Source organism: Camelus bactrianus, chromosome 19, assembly GCF_048773025.1.
Source record: "Camelus bactrianus isolate YW-2024 breed Bactrian camel chromosome 19, ASM4877302v1, whole genome shotgun sequence".
NCBI classification, from domain to species: domain Eukaryota; kingdom Metazoa; phylum Chordata; class Mammalia; order Artiodactyla; family Camelidae; genus Camelus; species Camelus bactrianus.
Genome location: NC_133557.1, coordinates 19,561,845 through 19,577,054, shown reverse-complemented (window position 1 = coordinate 19,577,054; position 15,210 = coordinate 19,561,845). Strand labels below are relative to the sequence as shown.

The 15,210-nt window shown below is 40.4% G+C and overlaps 1 protein-coding gene across 1 annotated transcript in view; it reads right to left on the bottom strand.

The window, feature by feature from the left end:
- PKIG (cAMP-dependent protein kinase inhibitor gamma) overlaps positions 1 to 10,855 on the bottom strand; it is a 61,777-nt gene extending 50,922 nt beyond the window's left edge. Inside the window, exon 1 of the mRNA XM_074347324.1 lies at positions 10,738 to 10,855. The gene's annotated coding sequence lies outside the window, so the exon portion shown is untranslated. The remainder of the gene's footprint in view (positions 1 to 10,737) is intronic.
- Between the last annotated feature and the right edge of the window lie 4,355 nt (positions 10,856 to 15,210).

Below are 15,210 nucleotides of genomic sequence, written 5' to 3'. Positions count from 1 at the left end.
CCTTTAGGCTGGCAAAGCAAGGAAAAGGAAAGCATCATCGCAGACCAGGACTTTGGTCCCAGCATGAGAGCAGAATTCCAGTGAGCTAAGCTGGACCTGTCATTCATAGTGTTCCTTCGCTTAGAACCTTTCAGTACCTCCCACTGTACCTAGAATGAGATCCAGACTCCTCATCACGGTCTACAAAGCCTGAGGTGACCCGGGCTCTACTGTGAAACTGTCCCACTCTCGCTGTCACTGCCTATCCTCCAGCATCATGGTTCTATCTGTCCTTCAAACAGGACAAACTCACCTCTATTTTAAGCCCTTTGTGCCTGTGGCTTCAAGACACAGTTCTACTAATTACGACTAGGTGATCACAGATAAGCTACTCAGTCACTTTGAAATGCAGCTTGCTCATCCACAAAATTTAGTCATTCAGAAAATAGTTATCAAGTGCCTACTACGTGTATGTTCTACTCTAGGCACAGGAGACAAAGCAATGAATAGAACAGACAAGGTTTCCACTCTCTTCAGTTCACCTTCTACTGGACAAAAGTCAACTAAACAAACAAATTTCAGACAGAAGCAAATTCTATGAAGAAAGTTAAACAGAGTATGGGGACAGGTGAACAAAAGCAGGTGGTCAGGGAAGGATGCCTTGAGGAGGTGGCATTTGAGCTGATACTTATTATTAAAGGAAACTGGATAAAGGGTATATGGGATCTCTCTGTATCTTTTACAACAGCATGTGAATCTATAATTATCTCAAAAAGTTAAAAAAAATCACCCTGGCTACTATGCAGAGATGTATCTATATACTTACATACATACATATAGATGTATCTATATACTTACATACATATATATTATGTATATAATATATATACATACATAAAAAACTTTTAACTTTAATGATCTGTTTTATTTAACCCAGTATTTCTGAAACATCATCATTTCAACATGTAATCAATGTAAAAATTATTGACATATTCTTTATCTTTGTACTAAGTCTTTGAAATACCTTGTGTATAATATAGCTCAGACCAGCCACATTTCATAATTATGAAAATCCAAAGTTTTTCACATCAACTCTCCCAATTTAAATTTTAATTAGAAGTGGCATATCTTCTAAGACAACATTGGCTGGATGACTACCAGAGATGATGTGTGTTGGATTCTCAGAAAAGAAATATCACCAAAATATACTGGAATCCCAGGAAAAAGAATCAAGTAAAGAGACTGTGTAATAAAACGTTTTACTAGAACAGTCTGTGGGAACTAAAGCAAAGAGATCATATGTCATTGGTTCAAAGAGTGGAATTAGGGTCTTGCTCTTTTTGAGATAAAGCTGCATTTTATATTTATTTGTTTTTGTTATTTGGAGATATGGAGTGGGGGTTTAGTTTGTTTGAATGAAGAAGTTTATAAAAGTCCAACTTGCCATAAACCACAAATGGCAAGGCCAAGTTTTTACTAAGTGAAAGAATAAAAATCAGACTTTTAAAAAGTCAAACCTAATGGCAAGTGGTAGTTTGAAAAGGGAGTATCTTCCTGAGAATTAAGTTTAGGGCACTGACTTTCTGCCCTCGACTTACGTAACTCTTATAGCCAGGAGACATGACAGTTGATTGTCCTGTCCAAACAAACATTGCAGAAATTTATTATAACCATCAGGGATATTCCATTTCTCTTCCCACAGTATCTACTAATTCTTATCTCAGACAGATGTGTGTGTGTGTGTGTGTGTGTGTGTGTGTTCTTTGGATGAATGTTCTGCATGATTAGAATTCTTTGCAGTACTGAGCAGAAAGCAAAGTGTTTAAAACTTCGTCTTCATTTAAAAGAAAACTGACTTTTTAAAGAGGAATTCTGGCTTTTGGAAAGCTATTTTAAATTAGGAGTTGAGCAAAGTGTTACAAGAAAAATACAGACAAATGAAGATACTGTTTATATTTCAAAGATGGTGAAACAGATTCTGCCACAAAATTTTTCCAACATTAATCCCCAGCAAACTGTTCCTTAGGAAAACTATTTTTATCCCTTTATCAACTTGGTTGATAAGTATTTCATTTCCAGTGCAAATACGGACAAGCTATATAAAGCGAAACTGTTTTCTCATGCCTTAGAAATAAACATTTTGCAAATAGAAATGAAGCTTATTGTGCTATAATATTTATTTGCTAGGCTGACAAATGACTTTGGGGCCCACGGATAACAGGAAGTCTTAGAATGAGAGTCGATGCAAGGAACAGGCTTGACTTCCAAAAAACACAGTCCCTCTGGACCAGAACACCACTCCAGAAAATTGTGATTAATGTTAATGAAGCCAGAACATATTTACATGCATTATTCCACTGCCTTGTGTGGTAGAGAAGATGCTAATATCATTCTTATTTTTCAGATAAAGAAAATGCAGCTCAGAAAGTTTGATGTCCAAGGTTACCAAGTTAGTTAGTGCCACGGCCACCCAATTCAGCTCCCTCAAGCTATGGGGTAGTGACAGTAATGGCAATGACAGTAATGGCGGTGGTGGTGGCAGCATGTCAGCTGCACTCACCATGTGCGGGGCATTGTTCACTGTTCATGTGTCAACTCATGAAACCTTCATAACAACCCCATGAGGGAGGCAGGCAGGTCTGTCTTCGGGCCACTGGCTTCCTCTTTCTCCACCCCGCCTGTCACTCACACCCTGCTTCTTTCTCCATAAAATGGGAAGTCTTAATGTTCCCTCTACCCTAACCCAAAATTGGCTCTAAAATGTTAATTGTTGCAGCTAGATGATGTGTAATGGGGGTTTCTTTACACTATTCCCTCTATCTTTGTTTATGTTAGAAAATTACTTTATAAACATTTAACATTTTTTGCTCTAACATGGAATCTGACCTACTGAAGGGGCTGGAAGACTATCCACTAACAATGAATTTGAAGGAAATGTTACGAAAGATGGCTATGTGATAACAGAAAGGGGCAGTGATTTATTCATTCATTCCATGAACATAAGCTGAGGGCCCACGTGTTAGGATATGTAAAAGTCCAGTGAAGAACTGCTGTCCTCAACAAACTAAAAGTCTAGTAGCAGACACAAAATGAATGCAAAAATAATTATAAAGGAGGACTATTTATGAGAAATGCTATAAAAAGAAAAGTTCAAACAAAGTGCTATGTGAATTGGAAAAAGAAGCCACATCAGGACAAATTCCATTACACCGATTTTTTAGGACAGTCCAAACTTTTTGGTGCATTAAATACTAAATATTGTATCTAAAATCAGCAAGTGGCCCGCAAGAAGAAATAGAACTAAATCCTAAAACAAAATTTGGGCTGAAATGCCCACATGCCCTCTTTTATTGTATTTTAATGATTTCCAGACTGAAATCCAGGCCTCTTCGTGAAGAGGGGTCAAAAATTTCTCCCAAGTCCTTGGATTAAAACATAGTGACCTGGGGAGGGTATAGCTCAAGTGGTGGAGCACATGCTTAGCATATACAAGGTCCTAGGTTCAATCCCCAGCACCTCCGCTAAAACAAACAAAAAAGGGAAACAAATAAACCTAATTACCTCCCTCCCCCCCAAAAAAAACTTAAATAAATTTTTTTTTAAAATCTAGTACAACTGTGACCCTCATTTTACAAATAAGAAAATTGAGACATGGTGAAGTTAAGTGACTTGCCTGAGATCATACAACTAGTAAATGGCAGAGTGAGAATTCAAACCCAGGCAGTCTGGTTCCCGCCAGGCTGGGGACTCCAACCACTAAAACTCCATGAAACCAAAAAGGTGGGAGCTGCAGTGTGCCGGTGCTCCAGAGCAGTGCTGTCCCACACAAGTTTCTCTAGTGATGGAAATGTTTTATACCTGGGCTGTGAATACAGTAATCACTAGTCATATGTGGCTACTGAGATTGAGAAACTGGATTTTTAGTTTAATTTTAATTAACTAAAATTTAAACAGCAACATGTGGGTAGTAGCTATCATACTGGATAGCATAGTAGAGTTGTCTACTAGTCAAGAACATTCAGAGGGCCGTGGGAATTAAACACTAAGTTTTCTAGTGAGAATGGAGAGGGTCTGTCAGCATCCATTAAGTGGAGACTGATTAAAAAGCTTCTACTGTATAGTAACTGACATGAAAAGATACTCATGATGTGGTTAAATGGAAAATATGAATTATAAAACATATAAAGTATGAGCTCATAATCTGATTAAACAACCATGAACAGAAAGACAGTGAACACATACGAAACTGTGCTTTCCTCCACGCGGAGGGCATGGAGGACACTGAGGACTGCCTTCCGTGGTGGGCACTGCATGTTGTCAGACCTGTAGCCATTTTCCCTCCCTCTCTTGTTGGGAACAGCGATGTGTTCAGCTAAGAAACCTCATTCACCAGCCTCCCTCCAGATACAAACAATTAATGAGATGTAAACTGTACGTGTTGGCGGGGACTTCTGGAACTTTAAAGGGTGTCTTTTGCCCTCCCCTCTCCTACTTCTTCCTGCATCAAGGAAGGACTGTTTGGTTAGCGAGCCAGAAGCCCACTTGTGACCACAAGGTGACCAAAGAGTGCCAACTATGTGACAAGAATGATGGAGCAGAAAGAAAGAAAGATCTAGGCTGTGGCAGTGTGGAACTGCCATGCCAGCAACAGACTGCCAATTTTGGACTTAACGCTTTTTTTGGGGTTGGGGGGAGTAAGTTTTTTTTTTAAGTGGCAGTACTGGGGATTGAACCCAGGACCTCCTGCATGCTAAGCATGCCCTCTACCACTACCCTCCTCCATAATGCTTTTTTTAAAGAACAATAAATAACTTGTCTTATTTAAAGCCCTGTTATTAGCAACCAACACAGTTCCTAGCTGACCAATCTACTCAGTGTCTGTTCTCCTACTTACAGAAAAACTTCCTTTCCAACAGAAATAAAAGTCTGTTCCATTAAAAAAAAATATTCTAGAACTCCTCTCCCAAATAACTTCCTCAACCTACTAATTGCCAGCCAACTAGGTAGTAACCTACAGTTTGAAAAGCACTGATATAGCCAGCCCCTTGCAGTGCAGTTTTGCCAACACATAAAACCAATCCAGGAAAGCAATGTTGTAACTAACTAGTATTGGACAGAGCACACAGGCTGTTTTCTTAAAAAAAAAAAAAAAATATATATATATACATATTAAGCTGAATTATTAACTGAGGGGATTTCCTCCACCTACCAGGGGGGAAAATACATAACAGCTGTGCAAAGGCTGCTTTAAATCAGGAGACAGTAGGATTTAACAGAGCACATGACTTGGCGTCAGAAAACCTGGATTCATCTGCAACCCCTAATAAAATAATAGATCAAGGCAATGATTAATAGCTGGTAAAAACCATTCTGTGAAAGGCTGATGAGAAACTTATAATGGATGGATCATGCTAACAAACACCTGAACCCAATGATCAATTCCAGTATCACAAAAAGTGAGAGAATTAGACTTTACTGGCTGCCAGTGTGATGCACAGCAGCACCCACAAAGCATAATGGCCAAAAAAATAAAGGGACTCAAGGAACACATTAAAGGAATCTAATCAGCCAAATCCAGAATGTGAGCAGTTGTACAGGACAAATGACCTGATTTTTCAACAAATAAAAGGGGGTGGGGTGGGAAGAGAAACTGCCATAGATTCAGACACTTAAGAGACTATCACCCAGGTGAAATAGGTGGTCCTTGTCTGGATTCTGATTCAAACAAACCAATTGTAAAAAGACATTTATGAGATAATTGAGGAAACTGAATACCAGATAGATATTTGGTAATATTTAGGAATTACCACTGTTCATTTCCTTAGGTGTGATAATATTGTGATTATGGGGGGGGGGGGGGAGGAGAAAAAATCCTTATCTCTTAGATGCATATTAAAGTCTTTATAGATGAAATGATACAATGTCTAGGATTTGCTTTAAAATAATGCAAGGTGGGGAGGGAGGAGGGCATATAGATCAAATAAAACTGACCATATGTTAGTATCTTTTGAAGCTGGAGTATGAGTATAAGGTATTTATTATACTATCTTTTCTACTTTTGTATATGTTAAGAACTTTCCATAATAATAAGCTATAATATAAAATGAAAATAAGAAAACCCAGATTCAAACTCCAGAATTTATTAGATGTAGGAGCTGGGAGGTTTCTTAAATCATCTGATCTTCAATTTCCTCATCCAAAAATAGGACTGATAATCCCTGTCTCACAGAATTATTGGGAAGAATGAAATGAGATCATGGGTTCACATCTTTGGGATATGCAGCTCTTATAAACTGCAGAACGCTTACAATTGTCAGCACAACAGTTAGTTTCCTCTGTGATGCTCTGGAAGCAGAGAGAGATCATAGTTTTTTGAGCAGAAATGGGTAGTAAGCTGAATCCATTTGGACTCTTAAGATTTTTTGTTTTGCAGTAGCCCCTTAGTAAGACACTGTTTACTTCTTTATTGGGCCCTTTCTACTCAAAGGAGAGTGTCAAAGATATCTGCAATAAATTGAAGGTCTCTAACCTGAGTTGTTTATATTTCTTGTTTACCTTCCCAATTATATTTCCCCTGCTAAAGGCAGAGAGGATATTTACAGGAGACTGTGTTGTTAAAATAAAACTGAACACGATTAGGGATCAATATAATCCAAATAGGACTTTGTTTAAAATACTCCAGGTGCTTTTAGAAGAATAAATATGTGTCTTTCAGCACTAATGCTTCATCTCAAATAAAAGGAAGTTAACAGAGGTTCAAGTCTAAGTAACACAAAGGGAAATTTGGCACAATCTGGCTTCAGCTTGCAGAATGAGTTGGCGGGAGCCAAAAGTGACCTTTCTATAATGCGAATCTGATTAAGTCATTTCCCTTCTTTTCAATGGTTTCCCTCTGCTTTCAGGAAGGGTTCAAACTCCTGAACAAAAAGGCTCAGGTGGCTCTCCCAGCCTTATTTTCTCCCTCCTCCCCTAGTCTAAGCCTCTTCTCCCCACAGGCCTCCGTTTCATTCTCCACTCCTTACTTCCTTAACTCTTGGTTGTCAAGTCCTATTGATTCTCCTGAAATGTCTCTCAAATCTGCCCACTCCGTTCCATTCCTGCTGCCGCTGCCCTAGATCAGGTCTTTTTCTTTTTTCTTTTTTACCTTTACTCCCGCATCTCCCCAATAGGATATATCCTTATTGCTTTTCTGATTATGAAAGCAATTTACACTCATAAAAAAAAAGGCAATAAGGAAAGGAATAAAAGTCTCCATGATCTCATGACACAGACATAAAGAACTTATTTTTCTGGCCCACATATGTTCACAGCAGCATTATTCACAATAGTCAAAAGAGGGAAGCAACCCAAATATCCTTCTATGGAATGGATAAACAAAATGTGTTCATACATACAATAGAATATTATTTAGCCTTCAAAAGGAAGGAAATTCTGACACATGCTACAACACAGGCAAACCTTGAGGACATTATACTAAGTGAAATAAACCAATCACAAAAGACAAATACTGCATGATTCCACTTATATGAAATATCCAGAATAGTCAAATTCATAGAAACAGAAATGGTAGTTATAATGGTGGTTGCCATGGGCTAGGGTGAGGCGGGAATGTGGAGTTGTGCTTCTAACTGGTATAAAGTTTGTTCTGCAAGATTAAAAAGTTCTGGAGGTTGATTGCACAACAGTGTGAATATCTTTAACACTACTGAAATACACTACACTTAAAACACTACTAACTTAAAAATGGTTATGATAAAAAATGGTTACGATAAATTTTATGTTATGGGTATTTTACCACAGTAAAAATAATGTTTCAAACAACTCATCTTCCTAGACATTTTTCCTATAAGTATGTATGTATACACTTAAAAAAAACAAAAATAGAAACCTACTGTAATCTGCTTTTCACACCTAACCATATAAAGTAAACATCTTTCCATATATATAGCTCCCACCTCATTCTTTTTTAATGGCTGATAGTACCCACATATGACCGCACCCTAATTTAACCAGTCTGTTTTCAATTTTTCAATATTATAAAAACATCACAGTCAACATCTTTGCATATATTCTCCTTATGTCTCATAATAGACATCTGTTTTGTTTGTTTTTTACATGCCCTTTTTCTGCTATCAATACCCCAATTTTCCCAAAGGAAAAAAAAAACCAATAAACCTCCACCTCCCCCCTCCAGCCCACTCATTCTTTTGGCTAGTATGGACACATTTAAACTTTATTCCTAGGTATTTATTTTTCATGTTGCAATTGTCATTTCTCCTACAATTCCATTTTCTGAATATTACTGTTGGTATGAAGCAATTGCTTTTTGTCTATCCCGTAGCTGCTGGTTCACTTAACCTTATTCTATCTAATTATTTTTTATGCAATTCTTTTGTATTTTCTTGGGAGATAATCATATCGTAGGTAGACAATCATATCATTTAGGGAGTGATTAAAAGCAAAAGCTCTAGGCTCAGGCTGACCTGGATTCAAATCCGGTGTGACCTTGGCTAAGCATTTTTACCTCCATTTCCTCATCCGTAAGCTGGGAATTATACTAGAGGCTATCTCCAAGGGTTGTTGTAAAGATCACATTATGGAAAGTCCTAAACGCAGTATTAGTTCAATAAGTGTCTGCTATTTCACGAGAATGAAGACTTAACTTTCTCTCCACATTTGCATCTTTCATTTATTTTTTCTGTTACGCAGCTGCACTCCTTTTCTGCAATTACCTTGCTTCCCACTTCTTCAAAAAAGTACACACCACCAGACTCTTCAAAGGGTCTGTCCTGTGGATCTCATCCACTGTCACGTCCTCTGCAAAGCTGTGTCACTGATTTATCTTTCCATCTCCTGTATTTTCTCTGCCTCTCCCTCACTACTGGCTCTTTGCCGTCAGCCTCTAAATCTGCTCAGCCTTTAAATCTGCTCGTGTCTCTCTCCTGCTTAAAGACTTCACCTGATTCCCAATCACTCTCCAGCTTCTCTGGCGTCTCTTCACAGCCAGACTTCTTGGAGCTGCCTACACTTTGTCTTTACTTTCTCACATCCCACTCTCTCCTCATCCCACTGACATATTACATTGAACCTTTGGAAGCTGCCTGTATTACAGATTCCACCCCCATCATTTCACCAAATTTGCCCAATTAGGTCCTCAGTGACCTCTATATTTATTTATCCAAAAGGCACATTTTAACATTTAACTTATTTTACTTGAAATCCGAGCAGCATCCAGCAATGTTGACCTCTTCCTTGGGTTTTTATTACTACACTCTCCTAGCTTTCCTCCCATTCTCTGGCCATTTCTTCCTGGTGTAGTCTAAATGAATGGTTCTGCCGAGCGTGTGCAACACACTGGTCTTGCATGATCTGGGCCTTAAAAAAAAAAATCTCACTGCTTGGGTCTCTTCTAATACTGATTAAGTTCCAGTTGTACTAAACTGCTTTTTTTCTCCACAAATGTACCTTTGAATATGTCTGGAATACATGCCATGAGGAAAGGAACCTGATTCTTTACTACCTACACAGTGCCTGGCACGCAGCTGATGCTTAATAGATATTTTTTGAATGGCCATAAATGAATAGCTACAATGTGAGAAACAGACTGGAGGAGTCATGAGACCAAGAGACGAGAACAACAACAACAAAAAACCCCAGGCTTTGGAAAACATACTGCTGATCAAACATACACAACACACACTCACTGCCTGCTTTAAATCCTTTGATGCTCCCCACTAACCCCCACGATAAAGTCCAAACTCCTCAAAATTTATAAGGAGATACAAGGTAAGTCCTTCAGAAGGGCACCTGCTTAGCTGTCAAACACATCTAGCCAGACTACTTCCACTTCCCAGAATCTGTCTCTTAACAGGCTGTGAAATCCCTCAAATGCCCAAGAAGACGGCACTCTCTCTCCAGGATCCTGCGCTGGCTGTTCTGTCTAGAACACTGTGCACTCCACCAGCTTCATCTTCTGCCAATACAAAGGCAGTCTTCATGTCTCATTTTGGAAGTCCTCTTCTTTTGAAACCTCTCTTTGACCATCCTCCCCAACCTCGTCTCCGGAAATCTGGGTTAACCGCTTTCTCTGTGCATTCACAGTCCCCTGTATGCCCCAAATCATAGCTGGAACCGCAATGAATTCCTATTTATACAGTAAAACTGTGGAGTTCCCAGAGGACAAGATGTTTCATTGACTTTTTTATCCCTGGCAATCAGCCCAGGCCCTGGCACACGGTACAGGCTCACTGATGGACCTCCCTGTAGTAGCAGTAGTAATAATAAAAGCTCTCAAGCATTGAGGACTTACCTGCAAAGACTTGAAATATAAATTTATTTTGTAATAACCTTCTAAAACAGGTGCTATCATTATCCCCATTCTGCAGATGGAAAAACTGATGTACAAAGAAGTCAATCCCCTCTGGCCCCAGAAGAGTCGCACAGACGTACATTTTCTGCAGTTTAGAGTTATTCCTCGACTCCCAAATAAGATGGGCTTTTTTTTTAAAAAGAAACTTTCGCATCAGGCCAGTGGTCCACAAACATAATCAACAGCCCAAAGCGAACTCCATGCCAGCGACAGGCGGGGGTAAAGGCCACGAGGGGGCGCCGCCCCGGCGCCTATGGGCGGGGAATAAAGGTCAGGCCCCCGTCTCCTTCCTGGGGGTCCCCCCGTGGCCCAGCCCCTCGACCGCTGCGACAAGTCGACGCCGCGAGCCGTGCCTTTGGGCCGCCACTGCCCGCCCGGCCCCTGCTCACCTGCCGTCCCGCCACCAGCCGATCCGGGCCGCCGGCCCGCAGCGCCTCCCCCGGGCTGCCTGGCGCCCGCCGCGCGCAGCGGAGACCGTTGCCTTGGCGACCGGAGCTGCCGAACTCCCGCGGCTCGCGCTACGGCGGCTCGGAGGGGACCAGGAGGCGTCACGTCCCCTTCCGCAGCCCCCGAGCGGGCGGAGGGGTGAAATCGGGTGGCAGTCGTAGTCCTGGGCGGTGAGGGACCCGGCTGGGGATTGGCAGCTTGGAACTTGGCCCCGAAGGAAGAAAGAAGGAAACGTTTCGGGGAAAGGGGGGCACAAGGCCGGAGGAAGACTTGTGCTTCGAAGCCTGCACGTGCGTGTCTCAGTTTCTCTCTCGGGTCACCTGAGATGGAGTCCATGCTGGGAGATGACGGAGGCGCAGGCAGAAGCTGGCTAGACTGGGAATATTTAAAGACGTGAAAACTAATGTGGGAGGGGTGGCACACGCCTCTCTCTTTAATTTCCAAAGCAGTGATGTGGCAAAGAATTAAAAAAACAAAAACAAAAACAAACTTGTTTCTTTGGGCTCAAAGTGGGAATTAGATCACCAGATTTAATTTTAATATGGAAATTGTTTAACTTGTGACCAGTAGTTATACTTTATGGAATAATCCTGCATATAATACTGAAACATGAGCATGAGAGATACTCATTGCTCCATTGTAACAGCAAAAGAGTTGAGACATCTAAACGTCCATCGGTAAGGGATTAACTAAATTATGTCACATCCATAAAATGGATCACCATAGCAAGAATTAAGAGGAGCAGAAGGATAGATGTAGATACAGTTTAGATACAGACCTTTCTTCAAGCTATGCATACAGCAATAGTCTCCTAACTTTATCTTTGCTTCTAACTTTTACTTCCAACTCTGCCCCAGTCTATTCTCCACCTGAGATCCAAAATGATCCTTTTAAAATGTAAACATGATCATGTCTTTCCCCTGTTCAAAACCTTTTAGTATGCTGAACAAAATCTAGAGTTACCATGCTCAACAACAGACTCCCAAGTGAACTACCTCCCTGGATATCGGTCCAATCCCATCTCTCACCACTTTCCCTCTTGTCCATGCTCCAGCCACCCTGGCTTGTTAAGAATGCTTCCAACTCGAGGCCTTTCCTCTTGCTGTTCTATGTTAGGACCGCCCTTCCTCCAGATATCCCCATGACTTGCTTCCTCACTTCCTTCAAATCTCAACTTAAAATGTCAGGCCTTCAAAAAGACCTGCCCTGGTGGGAGAGTATAGCTCAGTGGTAGAGTGTGTGCTTAGCATGCAGGAGATCCTGGGTTCAATCCCCAGTACTTACATTAAAATGAATAAATAAACCTAATTACCTCCTCCCCTCCACCCAAGAAAATAAAATAATAAATAAATAAAAATATATAAAGTGTTTTTGTTTTTTTTAAAGAAGACCTGTCTTGACTATATTTAAAATAGCAGACCCCACCAACTTTGTCTTCTCCTCTCCTGGTTCATTTTTTATTTTTTCACAGCTCTTGTCACTATCTGATCTTATATTTTACATTTGTTTGTTGCCTGTCTCTTTTCACTAAAGCATAAACTTTAAAGGGCAAGCATTTTGTTTGTTCCCTGCTGTTTTCCCATCACTGGGAAGTGTGTGGCACATAGTAACAGCTTGGTCAGTACTTCTTGAATGAATGAATAAGTTAAGTGAAATAAGCAATGTGCAACACCAGGTGGTTGGAATGCTACTATGGGTAAAAAGGGAGTGGTAGATAATACCTATATTGCTGGCATAGGCATACATGTACTCTGGAAAGAGACCTGGGAGGTGCTGAGGACTAAGCTAATACATCTTCACTGTATGTTCTTTTATACAGTATTTTTTTGTTGTTGTTAATAGAAGTACTGGGGGTTGAACCCAGGACCTTGTGCATGCTAAGCCTGTTCTCTACCATTGGGCTATATCCCCACCCCCCATACAGTATTTTTAAAAATCAAGTACATACATTATCTTTTCAAACAACATATAGGAGTGTAGGTAATCAGATTATTCCACCCCAAAATATGCCACTTTGGCATAAGGATTATTTACAGCAGAAGACAACTGAGAAGTAGACACAGAAAAGCTCTCTGCCCTTCCCCCTATGAATTACCCTTTGTAAGGTATCCCCCATCTCCTCTCCACCAGGAAGGGCAAAAGTTAATCACAGGAGACAACTCTAGATAGACTATCAGTGAGAGGAAGCTACAAAACAAACCTTACTAAAACAATCCTTATCTTCCATCAGTTTCTCACATATGTTTACCTTCCCACAGGCTGCCTCCTAAAAGCCATAAACCCTTTTCCTTCGTCCTATCACATCTCTACAAATTTTAATTTACCCTTCTCTGTCAGAATGATATAAAAGCCTCCTTGCCTAGCTGGCCCAATCACTGAAATTCAGAAGGTAGGGGGAAAACAACCTAGTTTTGACAATAGGAATATGAAAGGGGCTACTTTGGGTGACAGTGAGCCCCCCACTCTATAGGGGATGTTGCTGAGGGGTTCTTGCATGATGTGGGAAATTAGAATAGATGCTCTGAAAGATCTGCCCTCCCTCACCGTTGCCACCTAGATGAGGCACACTTAACCACTTTGGGTCAGAAACACTGAGACGGGCAGGGTCCCACATTTGGGAGGACTAATGCTTGCAGGTCAGGATGTGAAAAACTCTTCAGCTGCTGGTGAGACCCACTGTTCCTCACTGAACATAAAAAAGTGTTCAATGAATATAAACAAATATCAGATGAGGCTACTCTGTAGTTGGAACAAGGCAATAGATAAGGCCACTCTGGAAACAAATATGACTCAACATCTTCTTCCAACATGAGTGGGTCCTGCTTCTTTTTCAAGGACAACTCTGGCCCTCTTTTAATCCTCCTACCTTCTGGATAAAAATTAAAATATCTAATTATTGAATTGTTCCTGCTTCTTGACTCTGTCCAGTTCAAAATTGTTCCCCACTTCCTTAACCTCTTCCCTGCTCCTTAGAGATACCCAGCACAAACCCAAATCCTACAACAAGCTTTTCCCAATTCCCTCTTACCAAGATACCTCATGGCTTCTCTTAATACGTTCTCCCTTAATGAACAAGCTAAATAACTCTAATTCATTTTGACTATGGTATGTTCCTGGTAGAATTGGATCACGGACTTTATCACAGTCTTAGCTTTTTTTCTGCCCAGTCCAACACTGTCCAGACAGAAAGAAGGAAGGATTTTAAGGGTTACCTGGAAGGTTCAGTGGTCCTGAAACAGCCTGACTTGGGCAGGTAGTTTGGGGGGCAGAAAGAAAGAAGGGCTGAGGTAGGAATTAGGAAAGCTTGAGTAATTCTTCTTCCTCTGTCATCAACCCTTTCTGTGGCCTTAGGCAAACCATTTCACTTTGAGTCTTTTCCCATTTCTTTCTGTACAAAAAGAGATTCAAATATATTTCTAAAGCTTCTTCCAATCTAAATATTCTAGGATCCAAACTCTACAGGTTCTCATACTGCCAGGTAAATGTTCCCCTACACTAGTCATTTGTATAACGTTGTCACCATTGTTGCCATATCTACATACCACCTGTACTGTTATGGACATTAGTAAATAATTTTTCAAAATTTTTTCTTTAAATGGACTCTTAATTTTTACTTAAATTTACAAAGGAAAATTTACACCACTGCTTAAGTGGAAATCAAGCATTGCTTGGTAGAAGTGTAAGAATTTCTGCAAATCCACACATACACAAACCCTAAAACAATGTTATTTAACTGTAGAGTGGTTACCTTTGGATGATATTTGGAAAGTGAAGCCTTCACTCTGTTAAAAAGGGAGATAAGCAAATGTTAGAAAAAATGTTAAATACGTACTAGTCTCAAACACACTTTCTCTTTAATTTGAAGCAAGACGTTCTCATCCTGCCTTTCAGTGTTATTTAATGACCGATATATGCATCCTTGGATCCTTTCATTTATCCCAAATGGCTTATTTATCCCGCATTTTAGGAAACAGTGCCCATCTCTCCTGCTTCACTTGGGCTCATCCTTCAGGTCTTAGACTAAATATAAATTCCTCAGATTAGATATAAAGTCCTTCCAGGACTACTCCCCAACTATTTACCTTCCCCCTACATAGTAGGCATTAAATAAACTTTTATTGAAAGAATATTCCCTCACGCTACTTTTTCATTGTAGTCACCAAAGTATGTCATGGTACGTTTCTGTTCATCATCAGTCTCTTCTTAACTTGACCATAAATTCTCGTGCACTTCTGTACCCCAAATCTTGACACATAGTGAGCTCCCAGTGAATACAAATGAGATCAAAGAATAAAGCCTGCTCTGCTCCTTTATTTAGGTTTAGCCCCGCCTCCTCCCCAGCCCCGCCTTCTCCTCCTACCAATGACTGGTGCCTTCTCGGCAGCGGCCGCGGGCGATGGGCGGGGCCACGTAAG